A 7,543-nucleotide genomic window follows, 5' to 3' on the forward strand; every position below is an offset into this window, starting at 1 on the left:
AACCACTTATCATATGCATTAACTCAAAATACAACAATTAACAATTAGGTTCGGATTTCTATACAAACCGTAGATTCTGAGCCATTCAACGTCGATTTTATTTTTCCCCTTTTTAGTCGAGGATTCCAATATGACGTTAGCTACGAAATTAAAACAATTAAAATACATTAATACAATACAATTCAATTTCACATTGAATATTTTAATTTTTACTCAATGTTTGCTTAAATTCCAATTTAGTCCCTAAACTGAGACTAATTATTATTCTTCACATTTAACTTTATATTTTTATACTAATTTCATTTTAAGCTAAATTTAGCTCCTTATTTTTAAATTTTTCACAAGTGTTAGTTCAACCAGAATCGGGTAAAGGATTTGTAATTTATAATGATGCATCGTTGAATGGTCTGGGCTGTGTTTTAATGTAAGAAGGCAAAGTCATAGCTTATGCCCCAAGACAATTGAAGCAACATGAAAAGAACTATCCGGCACACGATCTAGAATTTCCAGGTATTATGTTTGTGTTGAAGATTTGGCGCCACTATCTGTTCGGTGAGAAATGTCACATTCATTCCGATCACAAAAGTTTAAAATATTTGATGACTCAGAAAGATCTGAATCTACGATAGCGGAGATGGCTAGAATTGCTAAAAGATTATGAGTTAGTGATTGACTACCATCCGGGAAAAGCAAATGTTGTTTCTGATACTTTAAGTCAAAAATATTTGTTTGCTTTATGTGCAATGAATACTCAGTTGACTCTACCGGATGATGGCTTGATTGTAACTGAATTGAAAATGAGACTATTATTTATACAACAGATTTGTGATGCTCAAAGAGTTGATAATGAAATAATAGCAAAACGAGCACAGTGTGAATTGAATTCTGATTCAAAATTTAGAGTTGATGATAATGATTGTTTGAGATTCTGAAGTGGGATTTGTGTTTCAAGAAATCCAGAGTTGATTCAGATGATTTTGAACGAAGCTCACAACAGTCTTTTATCTGTTCATCCGAGAAGTACGAAAATGTATAATGATTTGAAAAAGCTATATTGGTGGTCTGGAATGAAAAGAGATATTTTTGAATTTGTTTCGAAATGTTTGATCTGTCAGCAAGTTAAAGCTAAAAATCAGGTGCCTTTCAGTTTGTTACAACCGATTATGATTCCGGAGTGGAAATGGGATAAAATAATGATGGATTTAATTTTGGGTTTCCCCTATCTCTGAGAAAGAAGGATGCAATTTGGGTTACAGTTGATAGATTGACAAAATCAGCTCATTTCATTCCTGTTCGAACAGATTACTCGCTTAATAAGTTAGCTGAATTATACATTTCCAAAATTGTGAGATTGCACGAGGTGCCACTGTCTATTGTGTCAGATGGAGATCCAAAATTCACTTCGAGGTTTTGGAAGAAACTGCAAGATGCTTTAAGTATGAAATTATATTTGAGTACTGCTTTTCACCCGTAGACGTATGGTCAATCCTAGCGGATTATTCATATACTCGAGGATATGTTGAGATGTTGCATTCTTAAGTTTGAAGGTTCGTAGGAACAATATTTTCCATTAATTGAATTCGCGTATAATAATAGTTTTCAATCGAGCATTAAAATAGCACCGTACGAAGCCTTATATGGTAGAAAATGTCGTACACCTTTGTATTGGACTGAGCTCAGTGAGAATAAGATTCACGGGGTCGATTTGATTAAAGAAATTGAACAAAAAGTAAAAGTAATTCGTGAACATTTGAAAGTAGCATCAGATCATCAAAAATCATAAAACGAAAAGATGTTGAGTTTCAGATTGGGGATAAAGTGTTTTTGAAAGTATCTTCGTGGAAGAAAATACTCTGATTCGGCAGAAAAGGCAAATTGAGTCCGAGGTTCATTGGACCATTTGAGATTATTGAGCGTATAGGGTCGGTTGCTTATAGATTATTGTTACCACCTGAGTTAGAAAAGATTCATAATGTGTTTCACGTATCAATGCTTCAACGATATCAATCTGGTCCCTCGCATGTGATTACTCTGTCTGAAATAGAAATTCAGTTAGATATGACCTATGAAGAAAAACTGATCAGTATTTTATCTCACGAAGTTAAAGAATTGCAAAATAAGAAAATTTCGTTAGTAAAGGTAATGTGGCATTGACACGGTGTTGAAGAGGCTACATGGGAGCCTGAGGATGCTATGAGATAGCAATATCCTAATCTGTTCAATGGTAAGATTTTCAGAGATGAAAATCTCTAAGGGGGAGAGTTGTAACAGCTCGATTTAGACCTAGTCAGAATAGTGGTTTCAGAACCAAAAATATGAGTCAAAAAATATTTTAATATTATTTTTCATGTTTATAGTATGTTAATTTATAGGTGTGAAAGTTTTGTGTAAAAATTTTATTATTTGTGTGTTCGATTTGATAAAAGGACTTAATCGCGTAAGGTGCAAAAGTGACCTGTTAATAGTTGAAAGTGCTTACATGCTATGCTTTGTGAAATGTGAGGTCCTTATTATGTAATTGGACCATGGATAGTGGGATTGGTCATAAATGACCTTAAAATGGATGAATTATAAGCTATTAAGCCAAGGGTAAAATAGTAATTGATGTATTAAGGTTAATTAATTAAAACAAACAAATTAAATTCATCATTTTCTTCATTCATCAAACGAAAATCAAAAGAAAAGAAAATAAAAAGAACAAGCTAGGGTTCGGCATTCATTTTTCTCAATTAAGATCAAGAAAAGAGGAACTCAGACTTAGATCGAGGTAAGAACAAAGTACTTGATTAATCGGCTAGTTTCATTGTTTCTACGACTGAGGTAAGTTTGTATGTGTTAATTTCATTATAAATGAATGTTATATGCTTTGATATTGAATAAAATGTGTTTATGAGATTACGGATAATGTTTGAATTGTGAATACAACTATACAAAAGTGTTTGACGATGAAATCGACAAGCGAAACTTCTCGGTTAAACTTTAAGTACAGTGATGATGATAATGAAGTTAATGAATTAGCTTCAGCCCATGATATCGGCACTTCGGGTGTGAATAATACCTTGATTTACCTATGGGCCATGATATAGGCATTTTGAGAGGAGTTATCTTGATTTGGCTACGAGTAATGGTAAGGTACTCTGTGATAAGTTACCTTGATTTGGCTACGGGCCATGATATAGGTACTTATCAATTGTGATTTGTGAGTGTTTGATTTTTATCCCTAATGGTTCAATGGATAAATGAATGACTTGTTTAAGAAAGAGATTAATATGAGGCGGTACAGGTACATACGGAACCTATTTTGAGCATTACATTGAGAAAGATCAATGAAATGATAATGAATCATGTTTTGAGACATGATAGGAAGGTTTGTGTTAATGAGATGTTAATTTGGTAATGTGTACATGATTGAATTATATTTGTTTGATGATTTGAATTGCTCAACTACGAACTTACTAAGCTATGAAGCTTACTGTGTGTTATTTGTCTATTTTTTTTTTAGATAATCAAAGCTAGCTTGGACTCAGGGATCGTCAGGAGCATTGTCACACTATTGATCAATTGTTGGTACATTTAAAGTTTGTATATATGGTATATGGCATGTATAGGCTAGTTTCATTTTGGTATGTTTTGAACTAAGATGTTAGCCATGTGATTTGGCTTGTTAATGATGTAAATGTTGATAGTTTTAGCCATTTAAGTTGGCTTAAGTTAGATGCTTGATAAGTGATATATGTGATGCAAATAATGCCTTTATATGTTGGCTTGTTTTGATATGTTTGCCACAGTGGTGGATATAGTTAAATGGATGTTGTTTTAGTTAGTTATCAATGTTTAAGTAATGGTAAATTTTTGGTATAATAATGTGATAGGTTTTGAATGTGGAATTGAGTAGCTGACTTGGTTGATGATAGATGGCATGACATGAGTATGAATTGGCATGTTTTTAATTGCTTAAAGAAGTATTGAAATGTGCTATTTTGGTTACTTTGTGTATTTAAGAGTAGAGGGCAAATTGGCTTTACAAATGGCCTATTTTTGTCCACATAGGTGGAGACACGGGCGTGTGTCTCGGCCGTATGTGACACATGGTCATGTTACACGATCGTGTGTCCCTTAGGGTAACCCTACAATTTAAATTCAGTCTCGAGCATGGCCTAGGCACACGGGCATGTGGTTAGTCGTGTGACCCAAGTCAGTTTCGACCATAGCCAAGGCACATGGGCATGTCTCCGACCATGTGGATAAGTCAGTATGTATGCCCTATTTTGTCTTAGCCTAGACACATTGGCGTGTCTAATGTCGTGTGAAGTACACAGTCTATTCACACGGGCGTGTGACCTCTATAACTTTGAAAATTTTGTATGTATTCGGTTTAGTCCCAGCCCTTCCTAAAGCATGTTTAAGGTCTCGCTGACTAAGAAAGGGACTTTATGATGATGTTTAACTATGATGCTATGATGTGTTGATGATGTATGTGAAGTGATCATAAAATGTACCGATACGTCCGGTAATACCTCTTAACCCTAGGCCGACGACGGATACGGGTTAGGGGTGTTACACTCAAAGCCAAGTTTGACGAAATGCTTATAGGCTTTCTATAGATAAAGTTCAAAATTGTGGGGCCGAAGAGTTTCGCAATAAAATGGGTGATGATTCATCTAGAGTCAAATGCTGGTTAGAGCATACGCATAGAGTTTTAGATAAGATGTTGTGTCTTCTTGAGGATTGTTTGCTATGCACAGTATCGTTGTTAAAAGAGGAAGCTTTCCACTGATGGTTGACTTTATTAGCCATGGTACTGAAAGAGAGAATTATTTGGGATTTCTTCCTAACTGAATTCCAAAAGAAATACATCAATAAACGTTATTTAGACAAGAAGAAGATAGCATTCCTTGAGTTGAAGCAAGGGACTAGATCGGTTGCGAAATACGAGAAAAAGTTTGTTTAACTCAGCAAATATGCTCGTGAGATCGTATCGACTGAGGAGGAAATGTGTATTCGCTTTGAAGATGGATCGAATGATGAGATTAAAATTCTTGTGGGTGTAATGGAATTATGTAAGTTCATAGTTTTATCTGATCAGGCTTAGAAAATGGAAGAAATTTCTAATCATAAGAAACAAAACAATACGAGAGTTTGAGACATTAATAAGTGAGATATACCCCGTCGAAGAAAATGAAAGAATTTAATAGCCATTTTTCAGCACCATTAGGGTTTTCTAGAAGAGATAGAACAAAATAGAGTAATGTGAGACCATTGACAACTTCAATGGCCAGTGTTGGTAATGTACAAAATTTGAACAAACTTGAATACAACCATTGTGGTCAGAATCATTTTAGGGTGTACAGGTTAAAAGAAGGGTCATGTTTTATTTGTGGATCTCTAGACCATTATAAAAAAGATTGTCCAAATCGATCTGACTTGAATAGAGATCAAAATGTGAAACTAGTTGTTACTTCTACGAGAGGTAAATGGTCGGGAAATAGTGGCACGGCTAGAGTTAATAAAAGTAGAACAAAAAACACAGCTGTTCAATCTGAAGCTCGAACTCCTGCCAAAGCTTATGCAATTTGTGCACAAGAGGAGGCCTCGGCTTCTAATGTCATTTTTGGTATATTTTCTATCTTTAATGTCATTATATGTACATTAATTGACCCTGTGTTGACACATTCATATATATGCACTACATTAGTAATGGAATAGACTTTATTGGTTGATTCGACTAAATATGTTGTTAAAGTAACAAACCCTTTGGGTCAAAGTGTCATGGTTGATCTAGTTTGCAAACAATATCCACTGAGAATTCAGGGCTACGACTTTTCCACTAATTTGACGTTATTTCCTTTTAATGAATTCAATGTTATTCTGGGAATGGACTAGTTGATAGTACATGATGCAATACTGAATTGTAGATAGAAACAAATTGATTTGAGATGTCAGAATGGTGAATTGATTTCTATTGAATCCAATAGACCTGATTGTGTTACGAATATGGTATCGATAATGACTGCATAGAAATTGATCCGAAAAGGTTGTGATGCATTTCTAACTTATATTCTTGGTTCTAGAGTATTAGAAATGAAAATTGATCAAGTACCGGCGGTATGCGATTTTATCGATATTTTTTCTAAGGAATTGTTGGGATTACCGCAAGAACGAGAAGTTGAGTTTGCTGTAAAGTTAGTGCCTAGGACTGCTCCGATCTCTATTATTCTATAAAAATGGCTCTAACTGAATTAAAAAATTAAAAGCACAATTGCAAGAATTGATTAACAGAAGATTTATATGACCGAACATGTCACCCTAGGGCGCACCTATTTTTTTTGTGAAAAAGAAAGATGGGTTAATGAAATCGTGTATAGATTATCGACAATTAAATAAAGTTACAATAAAGAATAAATATTTGTTACCTTGTATAGATGATTTGTTCGATCAATTGAAAGGTGCTACAATGTTTTCGAAGATTAGCCTCTGATTTGGTTAGTAACAGATGTGATTCAAAGATGTTGATATGTCAAAAACAACATTCAAAACCCATTATGGACACTACAAGTTTTTAGTGATACCTTTCGGATTGACTAATTCCCCTGCAGTATTTATGGATCTGATGAATCAAGTTTTTTAGCCACTTCTTGATAGATTTCTTGTCGTTTTTATTGACGATATTCTAATTTCTTCCAAAAACAAATCCAAACATACACAACATTTGAAAATCATATTACAGGCTTTACATGAGAAACAACTATACACAAAGTTTAGCAAATGCTAGTTTTGGCTTAGAAAAGTCCTTGAACTCATTCTAGAAGTCCTTCCAAGTCCCAATCGTAGCCTGACCACACTTTTCATCTATGGACTTATGCCTCTGCCAAAGAAAAGCAAAATCAATAAAATATCTAGCAGTTGTATTTACCTTAGTATCATCATCTTTGATTCCCACGGTAATAAAGTATTACTCCATCTCACACAAGAATTTATCCACTTCCCTTGCGGATCTTATCCCTTGAACTTCTCTGGTTTGGGGACATCTATCTCGCGGTTGAGTGTTGCATCCAACACTCCTTTATCGACGGTGGCTCGACTCACAGCAAGCTCTCCCTCGAGCTTCTCAATTTTGGTGTTCAAAGCCCTCATTCTGTCCATTATTTCCTCCTTCAAAGCTATCACCCTGGTCTTGAGAGTATCGTTTCTCACTATCAACTTATCCATAGTAAAATTGAGCCTCCCTCTCATCATTTCCACATTAGAACCGAGAGCTCCAATAGAAATTCCCTAAAATGCTCCTTTATTGAGTCTAGCCCATTGGCGCATCCTTCGACTTCCTCGAGTGCCTCCCTCATGTCCCCTATAGACTACTCAAAATTGACCACTCGACCTTCCAAAGCCAATAGTATTTCCCTCGATCGACTTGTTTTTCTGGCCCTCCCACGAGTTCCCATTGGTTCATTCTGATTAGCTACTTCTTTCATCATCTCGGTCGATGCCTTCGAAACCTTAGCTCAAATACCAACTATCATGAGTTTAGAAATTTATTCTGGCAAAC

Source organism: Gossypium arboreum, chromosome 5 (genome assembly GCF_025698485.1).
Source record: "Gossypium arboreum isolate Shixiya-1 chromosome 5, ASM2569848v2, whole genome shotgun sequence".
Classification (NCBI taxonomy): Eukaryota; Viridiplantae; Streptophyta; class Magnoliopsida; order Malvales; family Malvaceae; genus Gossypium; species Gossypium arboreum.